We start from the raw sequence: 15,000 nt of genomic DNA on the forward strand, positions 1-15,000 counted from the left end.
TGGGTTATGAAATGAGAAAATGGCTTTGACTACCTCCTGGTCTATCTGGGGTGGTGTTGTACTGTAACCAATCAAAGCTGGTATTAGCATTCAAATCCTTGGTGGAAGGGGATAAAACAGGAAAGGCTCACCAACTGATGATGCAACAAGAGTCAAAAGATGAGAAGGTTTGCAGTGCAGAACCAAATCTTAAAACGGGTCATAAATGGAAGGTAAGGAAGCAGCGGAGCAATCACTGCAATTGAAAGAAGTGATTGGCCATACACAGAATGGTACAAAATGATTTGGTGAAGTCAACACTTGGCTGGAAGATATGTAAAGTGTCGTGAGCAAAGGGAAGATAAACATGGCACCATATTAATATATTAATCCTAAAGAAGATCAAGAAGACACTCCAAAGTTGATGTGAGGCAGTGGAAAAGGCGATTACACAAAGAAAACTAGAACGGCACTCAGTTAAGCACATACACCTCTGCCAGGCTGAACAGTAAACGTTTTGTATCCCACTGATAGGTGTGATCTGAAACCAGACCTGAACCAAAATTGAATCGGATTGTTCTTGTCACCTAACCAACTCATCCACCTTGTTTTGTCATAACTCATCCACAAATTTTTGAGCAATTGTGCTGTATATCGTTTTCGGCCCCATCTCTCAATGGTGAAGAATCACTTCAAAAAAATCAAAAAAGTTCTCGTGTTCAGATCCAGATTCGCATCTTCCCCAAAATCGAATCAATTAGTCCTCTCTCATCACGCACCCAACCTGTCCACCAAGTTTCGTCCGAATCCGTCCATAACTTTTCGAGATATCGTTCTATCCATCACTTTTGGCCCCATCTCTCAATGGTGAAGAATCGCTTTAAAAAAACTATAGTGGCCTGATCCGGATCTTCACCAAAATCTAATCAGTTTGTCCTTGTCACACACGCAACGTGTCCACCAAATTTCATCCAGATCCGTCCACAACTTTTTGAGATATATTCCGTTTGCCACCCATATATGTTCTGTACTCAACCTTGTTGTAATGAGAAGTGTATTGTTTTTTGATGGTTTCGTACTCACATGGGTCTATAGAGAAAATTTGGCTTGGTTGCCGAAGCGGAAACCTTGGGGAACTCCGCTAATTTGCATAAATCCAAGATGGCCAACACGGACGGACGGGGTGGGGGGGGGGGTGGAAAATAACTTTTAAACCAGTTAACTTACAATCACGTGTGATACCTCTTTTCTATATAATTTTGACCTGAGGAATCGATTTCTGAGGTCAAATTTGTGATTTGGGGTCAATTCAGGGTCAAAGGTGAAGTTCAAGGTCTTTTTCAGCCAAAATGAAATAAGATAATAATAATGACATTTTCAGAGCGATGGTGCTCAAGGGTTTATTCAGTAACGTCGATCACTCCCATTCATCATCAGAGCCGAATGCAAGATGTCAAGTCGTGATGTCAAGTTCAGGTGGAGCCTGCTGGTCAGCAGATTTTGCAAGTATGGTCTGCATCCCTGGCTTAGCGCAGCCATACTCCAGCATACCTGTGGGATGAGGTTGCTGGAATTCATGTGAGAGGACATAGGTCGTGCGTCGACCATTGGGTGTGAATACCTGGAGATCAAAGTTGTCAAACCACGCGAAGATGGCACCAACGGTTCTACACAACCCCATGAACTGGTGGAGAACCTGTGCATTGTCACCTAGTAGACGAGCGGCCAATTTTCGGAATCTCAGGGCCTCATCGTACGAGGTCGTGAAGCCATGTTCATGAAGGGGTTTGAAAAGTTCCGAACTGCCGTGCCAGTGCAAAAGTTTGACGGCCAGTCCTAATGTTGTCTGATTTCTGGTTCCTGTAACGTGACTCTGAATTGACTGGCTCAGGCTGAGAGATTTCTTGGTCACTTTACCACTGGAGACCAGGTCTGAAACCAACTTCAACAAACTTGGGCTGGTCGCCTTGATTGTGTTGGCCTGTGTAAACTCTGATAGGTCATAATTGGCACTGCTGTACTTGACCGACCGTGCCTCATGCTTGATTTTCCTCACCATGGAAGCAATGCTCCTCTCATCCATATCATCTACCTTAACTATTTTGAGACTTTTAGCAACGGACTCACGGAAACCAACAATGGCAGCACAGCCATCTACCCGAACAACGATAACATCCTTACTCATGCAGTCAGTCAACTTGCTTAACATGTCACGTCGAGCGAGCTTGCCACCTCGGTCCGAGTACAGGGAATGCAGTTCAACACTATTCCATATTCTGGACCTATCTTGGTTCATGTACTCAATGACTTCCTTCAGAGCATTTTCATCTGCTCTACCAGTTGGCAAATCAGCATATGTGGGGACTTTCGTGAAACTGTTACAGCAGCGGACGTGGTACTTGCACTCAGCAGATGGTAGATCAGAAACAAAAGCAAGGTGCAACTTGACCCTTCTCGCGACATCATCATTATGCTGCTCAGCAACATCAAGGAGCATATCTTTCATAGTTGGGAGTGGGTTACGTTCTGTGTCAAAATGTTCTTTGGTCATATACTCACGAACGCGGTCCCATCTTTCTGGGTGTCTATCATCAATGGGTAAACATTCCTCACTACAGAACATACAATCACGTTTGTATTCAAACACACCTTTGTCAGCTACCTTTGTATGAGGCCTTGTAGTTGTCCTTACACCCTCATCTTCAGCCTTTCTTTTCTGTGACTTTCTCACTCTCTCAATTTTCTCTTTTGATGTATAAGTACAGTAGCAACCTTTGTGGCAGGCGATGTTTGCTGCATCTCCACCAACATCAATAATGTTCTGTAGCTTAGCCTGCAGGTCCCCATTTCCACGGGATTTGGCACACGAGATGAGCTTCTTGATCCCGATCTCAGTGAATTTCGTTTCTTCTCCGTGACACACTGGGAGAAGACACCTTGAGTCAGCCATCATATGTTTCTCTGAACAGAAGAAGAAGAGGTGAGATTAGAATCAATGGGATCGTTCATCAACTATCGAGTCGGAGTGATCTGCAGTTGATGCAGGGGTCAAAACGTTTTAAACCCCTCAATAGTCCAAAAATGACAATGAACTTGACCTTTGACCCTGAATTTGACCCCCGAACCACACAATTGACCTCAGAAATCGATTCCTCACCTCGAAATTATACGGAAAAAAATGCATCACACGTAATTGTAGGTTGATTGGTTGAAAAGTTGTTTTCCACCTCCGTCCATGGTGGCAATCTTGGATTTATACAAATTATCGGAGTTCCCCAAGATTGCCACTCCGGCAACCAAGCTAAATTTTTTCTATACACCCATGCGAGTACAAAACCATCAAAAAACAATACACTTCTCGCAACAACAAGGTACTCAACCTGGCAACTGGACTAATATCCTGTTCACAGACAGACAAACAGAGACAGACAGACAGGTGTGAAAACATAACCTCTGTCCACAATCAGTGCTAATACATTTCCAAAATCCTCCATGCTAAGAAGTTTACAAAATCATTCAAAAAAAGGATATGGTAAGAAAAAAGTCTGAGTGCCAAACTATGATTGCGAAGTGTGATACCCCAATTATAGATCTATTAAACTATGCAGAATGATTGAGAAGTGGCGGCAGACCTGGAAGATTTCAGAAGGTACCCCGATGCAATTTCTACTCCGGGGAAACACCCGGACATTGTCCTCAGTTCTGCAATGGTCAAAACATGGATTTTGTTTGAACTCAATACTATACGAGTCTCAAATACATGAACAGCAAGAATATAATATACATAAATATGCTGACAGAGTTCAAGAATTGAAAAAGAGTTAGGAGACAGTTTGTCTCTATGCTGTGGAAGTTGGTGCAAGGGGCTTTGTAGCAGTATCATTGTATAGGCTTTTGCGAGTATTGGGACTGAATCAGAGAAAGATTAATTCAGTCTTCTCAAAGAAAGAGGAATAACTGCCAAGAAAGCATCACGTTGGGTTTGGATGAAAAGGAATGAGAGGGATTAGGAGACTACAAATTAGTTTCCTCCAATTATAAAGGTCGAGGGTTCAATTCTGCTTTTGAGTGAAAAAAAGTGCAAAACAGTGGAGGAACACTGGGGAATCATGACCTCACTGTTGCCCCTTAGAGTGTAAGAAAGTTAAAGGCCAAAACACTTGTTTGAGGGAGGGCTCTCTTTCTCTGAACTTTCTTTACTGTTTCACTCCTGAGTTTGCTGCCATTCTGTTACAGAAAGGATGTGAAATGCTTGCTGCTGGACTTTTGAAAACCCACCCCTTAGTCCACAGGCGTGAGGAAAACATTTATTTGCCTGAGGACCAAATGCATCCTTACTGCAGAAATATCTTTACAGGCCAGTTTAATGGATGATCACTCTAAAATAGATGTGTGGGTGCGTTGAACAAGTGGGATCACAATACCTTGTGCAGCAATTATTTTTCAACAAAACATAATAATTGATAATACACTCGATCGAGGTTTCAGTTCATCGAGGAAGCACTGCGACATTCCAAATGGCACTCAATAAAACCCATAAAATGGTATCTCAGAAGTAATTAGGAAGAGATCATGGAAAACATAAACAAGAATAGGAGAGAAGAATGGAATACAATTTTTTGGGGAATGTAATGAGCAAAGATGGAATGTAATTAAAGGAAGGAGACAAAGGGTGGACACATATTTCAACAATAATTTAATGTAGTATTTTCTATCAGTCGCTAAGCAAATAAGAAAAATTAATTTCTGTGTACATGTGTAGGTAACGGTTAGGTGGGTAATCCCAATCCATTTCTGTTCACGGTGCAGTTAATATTTTGTAATAACTGCAACAGCAATTTTTAGCTTTGAACTCTGAAAATTGTTTACTTTTTCATATGTAAAATAGGGTTCATCATTTTAGGTGTAATTAAATGATATTGTAATGATCGAAAGGTAATTTTGAAGTTTTGTTATGGATTTGCATATCATGTGACATGGTCCGGTGTCCTTTCGTTTTGTGGAAGCAGCCATTTTGTTACTAGTCGCCTCGCATCGCAGGTGTTTTTGCTTGTACAAAATTGAAGCTACCATTTTGTTATCAGTAGCCTCACATCACGGGTGTTTTTGCTCATACTAAATTGAAGCCGCCATTTTGTTCGCAGCGGCCTCGCATCGTGGGTGTTTTTGCTCGTACTAAATTGAAGCCGCCATTTTGTTCGCAGCGGCCTCGCATCGTGGGTGTTTTTGCTCGTACTAAATTGAAGCAGCCATTTTGTTATCAGTGGCCTCGCATCGTGGGTGTTTTCGCTCGTACTAAATTGAAGCAGCCATTTTGTTCGCAGCGGCCTCGTATCGTGGGTGTTTTTGCTCGTACTAAATTGAAGCAGCCATTTTGATATCAGTGGCCTCGCAATGCGGGTGTTTTTGCTCGTACTAAATTGAAGCCGCCATTTTGTTTGCAGCGGCCTCTTATAATGGGTGTTTTTTGCTCGTCCTATATTGAAACAGCCATCGCTTTCAGGTTAGATACATTTATGGAAATGTGTAAAGTGAATGAGAAAGTTTTAATATTTTACAATTTTGTATCTGACGCAACACTCGTTAATTTCAGTACATTTTGACGGTTTCGGCAATCTAATATACAATGCAAGTTTGAGTTTTCTCTTTCTTGTGGTCAGTGTGTCGATCTCCGAGCAGCATGTACACGTGTACAGGCTCAGTGCTTGGATCGGTGGCCATCATGTTCCAGTCGCATCTCCCCAGGTGGCAGATGGGGGTAAGCTGCTCGGCAAATAATTGCAGAATAATTATTTTACGATAACGACTTTATTCCTTCATTGTAATTAACGAATTGGTTGGTTATTTTCAACATATATACATACTGTACATGTATTGTTCGGGTTAATTCCATTGTTAGAATTTATCACAAATTGAGATCAGTTATCTCTTGGTTAACTTATCATAATAGCTTCACTGTACCCATGTTGTATCATGTAACATTATATAAATACTATACACATCTGGAGGTAATGCATACTGGAATATTATTTGACTGGCATATTGTTGTAAAGTAATAGGTATTCACTGTAAAAGTAATACATTGTTGCTGTAAGAGTAAAGGGCATTTTATTACTGTAAGGGAATAATGCAATGTCAGGTGAGCAACTACTTAAAATATCTTGGTAATATTGTTGTACATTTCCCACCCGTCGGCGTGCGAGCGACCGCGTTTAGCTAATAGCGGCCGCTCTGCCCACCGAACGGACAATCTAGTCGCGGCTTTTCGGATCAACGCCGAAAACTAGCCACCGGTGTGTTTTTAACTACACCGTAGATCAGCCAGCTTTTCTGTCCACGCGCGACAGGGTCCGATCGTCGAACTATCGATTTACCTAAGTATGCGCGCAAACAGAAATGCTGGGGATTTACACCTCGACAGAACTCGTACGGAAACGAGCCGCTTAAGCCGCTCACTCCGTTTGCGATTGCCGAGCGGATTATCGCCAAGCCCGTCAGACCCGATTCTATTATCGGTTATTAAGAAACCAAATATTTATTCCAATCTCAATACGGCAGTTCAATGAGGGAATGGACGCAATGAACAGGTTTACATTCACACAAGGACATTTATTTGCACACATATACAGTCAAAGAAGCAATGCAGATATATACAAGCATGCAATGAATGGGGGTAGAGACGAGACACGAGCAAGACAAAGACTACAACCGTCTACTTATTATGTACAGTCACTTGCACTTAACAGCAGTTCCGACTTATTAGACGGGCCCACGGACACACGTACGCGCGCGCACACACACACACACACACACACACACACACACACACACACACACACACACACACACACACACACACACACACACACACACACACACACACACACACAAGAAATGGTGGCTGAGGCCTTTAATAACGAGCTCCAGCTCGGAGGACAGGTGAGCTGAAACCCAGAGCCTATCTCAAGCCTCTCCACCTTGTGTGGTCTTCAAATTGTTCGGACCCGGGCTCCAGCGAGAGCGAGCTGGATCCAATCGCCGTGAGCCGCGATCCTTCCTGAGCTCCCGCGAATCCTCCCACGCTTCTCAACACATGCTGGTGAGACGAGGCGCCGATCCTTCCCGTCGATGCGCCGCTTCCCCGAGGAACCACCTCCAAGAAGAGGTCGATGAGTCACACCAAGCCGGGAACCAAATGGAGAACAAAGAGCTCCACGAACCAAGAAGAAGAAGAAGAAGCCACCATTCGCAGCTCGAGCCGAGCAACCGGTTCCACTTTCTTCCAAAACAAAGCAGCTCTCCAAAAAGCCGACCGAGCCAAGCAGGACCCGAAGCTCTGCTGAACAACTCCTCTGCAGAAGCAAAAAGTTTCCAAAAACCTCAACCCTAACCCAAGCCAAACAGGACCCGAAGGTCTGCTGAACGACTACTCTCTGCCGAAGCAAAAAGCTTACTAATCAAGAACAAAGAAAGGATCTCGTCCTTATCCTTCTCCGCCCCCCCTCCCCCGCGCCCGGCGTGACTCATGCCCTCGTGATCCATCCCCTGCTCAACCACGGGTGGGAGGGAGTTGTTGACATCATGAATCAGGGGACGGCAGGGTTCTTCTTCCTCTTCGCAGAAGAGGGGGAGGGACGTCTCCATTGTTTCGTTCCCTAACTATTAAATCGATCCGCATCGCATCTAATTGATTTCTGAACATTTATGGAATGTTCAATGGAAGGTGAGCTATCTAGAGAACAAGCACTTATCGACAAAGCTGACTAAAGGAACCTGTACGTTGTGTGCAATCAAATTCCAAATCCGTAACAATATATTATCTGCTTCTAGAGCCTGGTGTTGGCGCAGTGGTTAGGGCAGCGGCTTGGGATCCAAAAGGTCCTGAGTTCAAGCCCCGTTGGGCCACTGAATTAATACACCAGGGGGTTGACTCAGCCTGTCATCCTTCCGAGGTCGGCGAAATGAGTACCAGTATACTGGGCCGGTGTATACCCCGGTTAAAATAGGTGTACCATATCCCTGTGTCGTAAGAGGCGACCAGGGTTGCGTCAGGAAGGGCATCCGGCGTAAAACATGTGTCAAATCACTATGCGGATCATACGGATGATCCGCTGTGGCGACCCCTAACGGGAACAGCCGAAAGAAGAAGAAGAAGATATTATCTGCTTCTACTTCAGGTTGAATAGATTTGTCATGAAGTTGTCACCCAGTTCTTGTTAATAGGGTCGTCCCATGGGCAAAGTATGTAATAAAGCTACCAGAACTCAAGATCATCTCTTGGCATTCTTCTCCATGGTGCCTCTTCCTCTTTTTACACATGCATGGTATTTCTGCAGATTCATAATTGACTCAGGAATCACAAAAGCCAGTTTTACAGATCTACGACTAGAATTCATGATGCAGGATTACAAAAGCTGACGACATCACCCAGTCTCGAGCATTCTCAACTTTTCGCTGTCAACACCAGCAATAATTGTTTTCAGCTTTTTAAAGCTGAAACCGAATGAAAATCATTCATACTGAATAAATAGATTGCACCAATCAATTTATTCGGAATGAACGAGATGGGAGTGGTGCAAAATTGACGATATTAAAATTGAGAAACAAGAGAGAGGAGGTGAATGGGGAAAAAGAAAAGGAGTAGCGGAATATGTGTACTGGTTTTTTTCTGGGATGGTTTTTAAGCTGTGTGTGTCTTTGGACCTTATGTAAGTGGCAAAACATAGGTCACTTTTTTCTTTCTTTTTTTTCTTCTGTATGCAATGTTGAGGTTCGTATGAGAGCGAACACAGAATGTACAATAAGGGGAACAGGAGACAAGAGGGCAGGAGAGTGAAGGAAAAAACAGTGGGGAACAGAGACGAGATCTGTGGAAGGGAGAGGGATGGGGCGGGGTCCACAGGGTAAACAAGATGGACACCACAGGGACTTTCAGGTCCTTACATGACAGGGACTTTCAGGAAGAAAAGCAGGGAATTTGAAGGAGGTGGGTTTCGGGTGGATTAGCGGGGGTAGAAAAGATCGTAGTTTTGGATGGGGGAAGATAAGAGATGGTGGTGAACAGCTGTTTTGAAGACCTGGAAGTAAAAATGGGATTTAAGAGAGCATGGGAGTTTGTTCCAAAGGCAGGAAAAAATAGGAATGAAAGAATGAAGGTGAGCAGGGATTCTTGATTTTGGTAGTTTTACCAGAAGGGGGTTGCTGTCGGACCTTGAGCGCTCTGTGGAAATATGGGGGGGGGGGGAAATATGGGGGGGGAAATATGGGATATCGCAGACAGAGCAGGGGGTACAAAGCCAGAGAGAGGAGACAGTAGAAGACAAAGACCACACACCTGCCTGCAGTGAGAGAGTGAGGGACCCAAAGACTTAGCTTCATCGCGGGAGTTACCAATGATCCTAAATGCCTCGATTTCCACAGCGTGAAGCCGAGAAAGGTGAGAGGAGAGAGCACCAGCCCAAAGGGGAGAGCAATACTCCATCAGGCTGTGGACGAATGCTTTGTATGTAGTCAGGAGCTCAAGTGTGCCAAGGAAGTGCTTTGCACGATGGAGGATGCCTTGTCGGCAACTGGCTTTGGAGACTTGCATTCAACCTGGGATTGCTGCGTCATTACTTCGGCCACAGAAGGTGGATGGAGGTTATGTATTCACCCCATCCTTGTTTGGTTGCCTCTTTGTCTATGAGCATGATAACTCAAAAAGTTGTGGACGGATTCAGATGAAACATGGTGGACAGGTTGGATGTGTGACAAGGACGAATTGATTATATTTTGGTGAAGATTTCAGCTGAGTGTTATTGTACCTGTTTGCTGATGCAGTTCGACTGTCCTTCACCAGTAAGACTTCTTCTTCGTTATTTTTACAGCGCGTGCGCTGTATACAATTGCACAGAGTTTGAAATGTCCCAGGTGTCCCCCCCTCCCCACCCCCCACGTGCCTCAAGTGAGCCAATGACGGCCGTCCGGTAGATGGCAGTGCGTGTAACCTAGACAGAAATGGTGACAATTGACGGAAATACCCGAGTATTTCAAAGGAAATTTGTGAAACTAATGTGTTATACTATAATAGTTGGACAATGGTGTAGTTGCTCAAATCTGCATTAAATGGCACATTACATTGTCTCTGCTCTGAAAGAACACTAACTTTTGTGTGATTGGGATTTTTCGAGTATTGGGCTGACGTATCTCAGAAGTGGCACTTTGCTTTTCAACTGTTTCATATGGATTTGATTCCCTGACCACCTATTAATTGCCATCCTGGTTCTTCACAAGCAGTAAAGACAACTGGGGCGTTCCATGTCAAGTGTACACATTTTTCAGCGAAATTTTGACACATCGTCTCAGATTTCACTCTTTTTTGTGCAAGTGTTTGTATCCACAGTAAAACATTATGTGTCAATTTTCAGACCTGGGGGCCCATCGGGGCACATTTTAGGCCCCCCACCCCCCAAATTTGGGCACCCCCGGTTGACCCACAATCTTCCAGTGGCCATATCGCAGGTTGTAGTGGTCCGATTTGGATGATCTTGGTATCAAAATGCTCGTAAAAGCGAGATCTTTCGAATTGCGTAAAGTAAAATCACTCCGAAACAGTAATTCAAAAAGTTATAGTTTGGGGCACCCTTTGACCTCGGGCCCCCGCCCCCCCAGCCAAACCGATGATCCCGATTTTTTGGTGTGAGAATACCCCTTCATATACTCCAACACCTCAGCATAAATGAAAATGGGATCTCAATGGGTTCAATTGTGATGGTTTTATTGTTTGGGGTCCAGATATCACTAATTCTTGATTCGACATTGGGCGACATTTGCCGTCATCGTTCCAATGACGTTACCTGCTTGCAGGCGACTTTATGTCTGAAATTGACAATCATCATCTCTGGACTATTATATATATATATATATATATATATATATATATATATGTATGAATGTATATTAAAATATATATATATATATATATATATATATATATATATATATATATATATATGTATGAATGTATATTAAAATATATATATATATATATATATATATATGGATGAATGTATATTAAAATATATATATATATATATATATATATATATGTATGAATGTATATTAAAATATATATACATATATATATGAATGTATATTAAAATATATATATATATACATATATATATATATATATATATATATATATATATATATATATATATATATATATATATATATATATATATACATATATATATATATATATATATATTTGCATCATTTGCAAAAAATTATTCTGCCTATTATGTCTTTTGATTTTTAAGTGTACATTTTTTTTGTATAACCATCATCGAATTAAGTTATAAATGGGCTAATCTCAGTTTTTGCATATTTTGCAGTAAGTATGGCGACTGAAGATCGAAAGGAGTTCTGAAAATACTGTTGCGATCCGTTCAGCTGCCATTAAACGAAAGAACGAAAAGATCTTCGCAATGTGTCAAATGATATGTTGATGAAATTTTCTTCAAAGGTGAAAAAAAGATGACAGACTTTGTACTTCGTGCAGAAAAAAACTTTTTCAGTTGTCACCTGAGCGTATTGAAGAATCATCTTCGACCAGTTCGAAATTATCATCAGAAGGTACTATCGAAGGCATTGCAGAATCTATTTCGACAGATGAGGACGAGGAGGTTTTTGAGCGAGAAGCAGAAGTTGACCTATTAAACCAGTCGTTATCGATGATAGGCGAAAGCCCATTCGACAAACGAAAGGCGGAAAGGAACCCAGGGTACGTTCCTGAAAAGCGAAGTAAAGTGGAAGATTCTGTGCAAAAGAAATTCGAACTAGTTGCTGGACCAAGCACTGTGGAGAAAACACAAAATACAGCGTCAAAATGTGATGAAAACTGCATGCCAGAGATGATCAAAAGCCTGAAAGAAAAATACGTTGTTTCGAGCCGTTCAGAGCAAATACGTATCCTGACAATATTTGCAAGGAATATGAGCATCAGAGGGACGATGAGTGAATTCAGTTGCTCCCAAAGAATGGCTGTGCAAGCCAAAAATTTAGAGAAAGAAAATGGTATGCTATCGTCTCCAAATCCCAAACAGGGTAAAATATTGCCTGACGAAATGAAATCCGCCGTAACCGAATTTTACCGAAGTGATGAAGTCAGCCGAATAATGCCGGGAAAAAAGGACTGTGTGGTGGTCAGGAATGAACATGGAAAAGACAAAATTCAAAAGCGCCTGGTACTGAACAATCTCAAGGAACTGTTTCAGAAATTCAAAGAGAAGAACCCTGGCTTGAAAGTTGGATTCGAAGTTCACCATGCTCCGTCCCTTGGAGTGTGTCCTGGCTGGTTCAGGCGGTACACACGGTGTATGTGCATGTATGATACATCAAAATGTGAAACTCATGATGTTTGGTTCCAAAATGCCACAGATAGCCGAACTTCCTAGCTATCATCATGTGATAGCATGCATAGTTTGTAACCCAGCACAACCGGCATGTTATTTCAGAACTTGTGAAAGTTGCCCATCAATTGAAGACTTCAAAACCGAGCTACTGAGTGCTTATGAACTGGAGGATATTGATGAAATTCAGTTTAAACGATGGACATCCACCGACAGATCTGAACTGAGTCTGAGCTCCATGGTCCTGCCTTTGGAAGAATTCATTAATCAATTCTGTGAACGCGCGGTGAAATTAGTGAGACACGATTTCATTGCCAAGGCCCAATCTCAATTTCTGAGAAATAAGAAAGACGAAATCGGTGAAGGAGAATTTGTCATTATTGGAGACTTCTCAGAGAACTATTCATTTGTTGTACAGGATGCGGCCCAAGGATTCCATAAGGACTGCTCTCAAGCGACAATTCACCCCTGGGTTTACTATTTAAAATCGGACGATGGCAAATTAAACCACGATTATATCAGAATGCAATACTCACGACGTTGTCTCAGTCCACCTCTTCCAAAGAATGCTCATTGAACACTTGAAATCTCGCTTTGGAAATGTAAAGAAACTTTACTATTTCTCAGACGGTTGCGCTGGCCAATATAAGAATTGCAAAGCCTTCATAAACCTATGTCGTCACAAATCAGAGTATGGTATTGACACAGAATGGCATTTTTTTGCCACAAGTCATGGCAAGGGCCCTTCAGATGGCTTGGGAGGTACAGTCAAACGAGAAGCAACATGTGAGAGCCTGCGTAGACCTTACGACAGTCAAATTATTTCTCCAAAAGATCTTTTCGCCTTTGCTGAAAATGATTTGAATGAAATGAAGTTCGGTTACGGGATCCAAGAGGCGTATGACGAGGAAGAACGAAATCTGAAAGAAAGGTTAAAAACGGCCAAAACCATAGCTGGAACTCAAAAACTTCATGCTTTCATCCATATTTCTGAAACTGCTCTTCAAGTACGCGAATTCAGCCTTAGCGAGGAACACCGTATCGAGTGAGCTATTTCAAAATCTACACCAACTTTTAATGGGAAACTCTCAGGTTATGTCACAGTACACGATGATGGAAAATGGTAGCTTGCCTGCATCATGGAAGCCTTTCAGGACACTCATGAAGTGAAAGTAAATTTTCTACATCCAAACGGGCCCGCAAATAGTTTTTTTTTTTCCTAACATTGAAGATCACTGCATTTTAGACATTTCTGATATCCTTCTTTCCATAGAACCAAAAAACTGCTACAGGTAGAACCTACACAATCAGTAAAAAAGAAACACAGCTGTCAAATAAAACATTGGTTGGCAAAAAATCTTGGCTATAATATGCCAGGAAAAACTTACTCATATGAGTATCACTTCCAGTTCCTGCATGTGCATGTGGAAAATTTATGTACAATATACTGATATAGTGTATTGGAAATCTTGCGATTCAAATATTGTGCTATGTATCATGGCGTATTGTGTGTCCAGCACCCGAGTCCCCGAACAATAAAACCATCATCACACTTGAACCCATTGATATCCCATTTTCATTTATGTTGAGGTGTTGGAGTATATGAAGGGGTATTCTCACACAAAAAAAAATTGCGACCATCGGTTTGTCTGGGGAGCGGGGGCCCAAGGTCAAAGGGCACCCCAAATTATAACTTTTTGAATTACTGTTTCGAAGTGATTTTACTTTACGCGATTCGAAAGATCTCGCTTTTACGAGCATTTTGATACCAAGATCAGCCAAATCGGACCACTACAACCTGTGATATGGCCTCTGGAAGATTGTGGGGCAGCTGGGGGCACCCAAATTGGGGGGGGGGGCCCTAAAATGGGCCCCGATGGGCCCACAGGTCTAAAAGTTGGTATTTTGAGTTTTTTTACCCAAGTGAATAAATGACCAACATATGGGGAGAAAATGAGGTATTAGTGTCGGGAGGGTGTGTACACTTGACATGGAATGCCCCTACTGCATCCTCAAAGCCAGCTGTACCGTCTATTAGAATTCACTTGTGGACATGAAAAATCTTGATGTCGCTTTGATAAGAAGAATCCATCGTTTGATAGTATAGTCTAGCCAAAGCTTAAATTTCTGCTTTAGTCGATGGCTGCTTCTGCATCACCAATGGAATAGAGACCTGTTCAGGGTTGATTCTGAGCTTCTGAAATGTTCAAAGCCAATAACAGTTGTGACGACAACGTCTGGCATAACAATACAAACATTTATCAAACTTCAAAAATACACCCACTCCCCACCCACAAATGTCCCCCTTATATTAATACCCATTCCATGATCTGGTACATCGATGAATGAAATAAAGGTCGACCACACGACCAAGACATACTCAGAAAGCAAGACAGCGAGCAATCTTAATACAATCTACATTATTTGTCCAACAAACAAATGCACAAAAACGAGGAATTTGAACTTAGGAGGAAAAAGTCTTTGAACTTAAGAGCCAAAACAAGAAGAAAAACAGAAAGGCACTCGGTAGAACACATACCTCCACCACATAATGCCTGATCCACGAGAACATATCGAGCCCAATACATTTTTGCTATATAATCCTTTTTGCGCCCTATCTCTCAAT

The 15,000-nt window shown here is 42.2% G+C and overlaps 1 protein-coding gene across 6 annotated transcripts in view; it reads right to left on the bottom strand.

Moving 5' to 3' along the window:
* LOC147031969 (uncharacterized) overlaps positions 1 to 15,000 on the bottom strand; it is a 500,872-nt gene that overhangs the window by 395,623 nt on the left and 90,249 nt on the right. For 2 of the 6 annotated variants that reach the window (XM_085853580.1, XM_085853613.1), the window contains one exon: positions 3,612 to 3,681. The exons of 3 other annotated variants lie outside the window; for them this stretch is intronic. The gene's annotated coding sequence lies outside the window, so the exon portion shown is untranslated. Of the gene's footprint in view, positions 1 to 131; positions 236 to 3,611; positions 3,682 to 15,000 lie in introns of all 6 variants that reach the window. One more of the 6 variants, XM_085853588.1, reaches the window with a different exon arrangement.

The sequence above is a fragment of the Eptatretus burgeri genome, chromosome 2, assembly GCF_056783735.1.
Source record: "Eptatretus burgeri isolate ZD-2024b chromosome 2, Ebu_testis_v1, whole genome shotgun sequence".
NCBI classification, from domain to species: domain Eukaryota; kingdom Metazoa; phylum Chordata; class Myxini; order Myxiniformes; family Myxinidae; genus Eptatretus; species Eptatretus burgeri.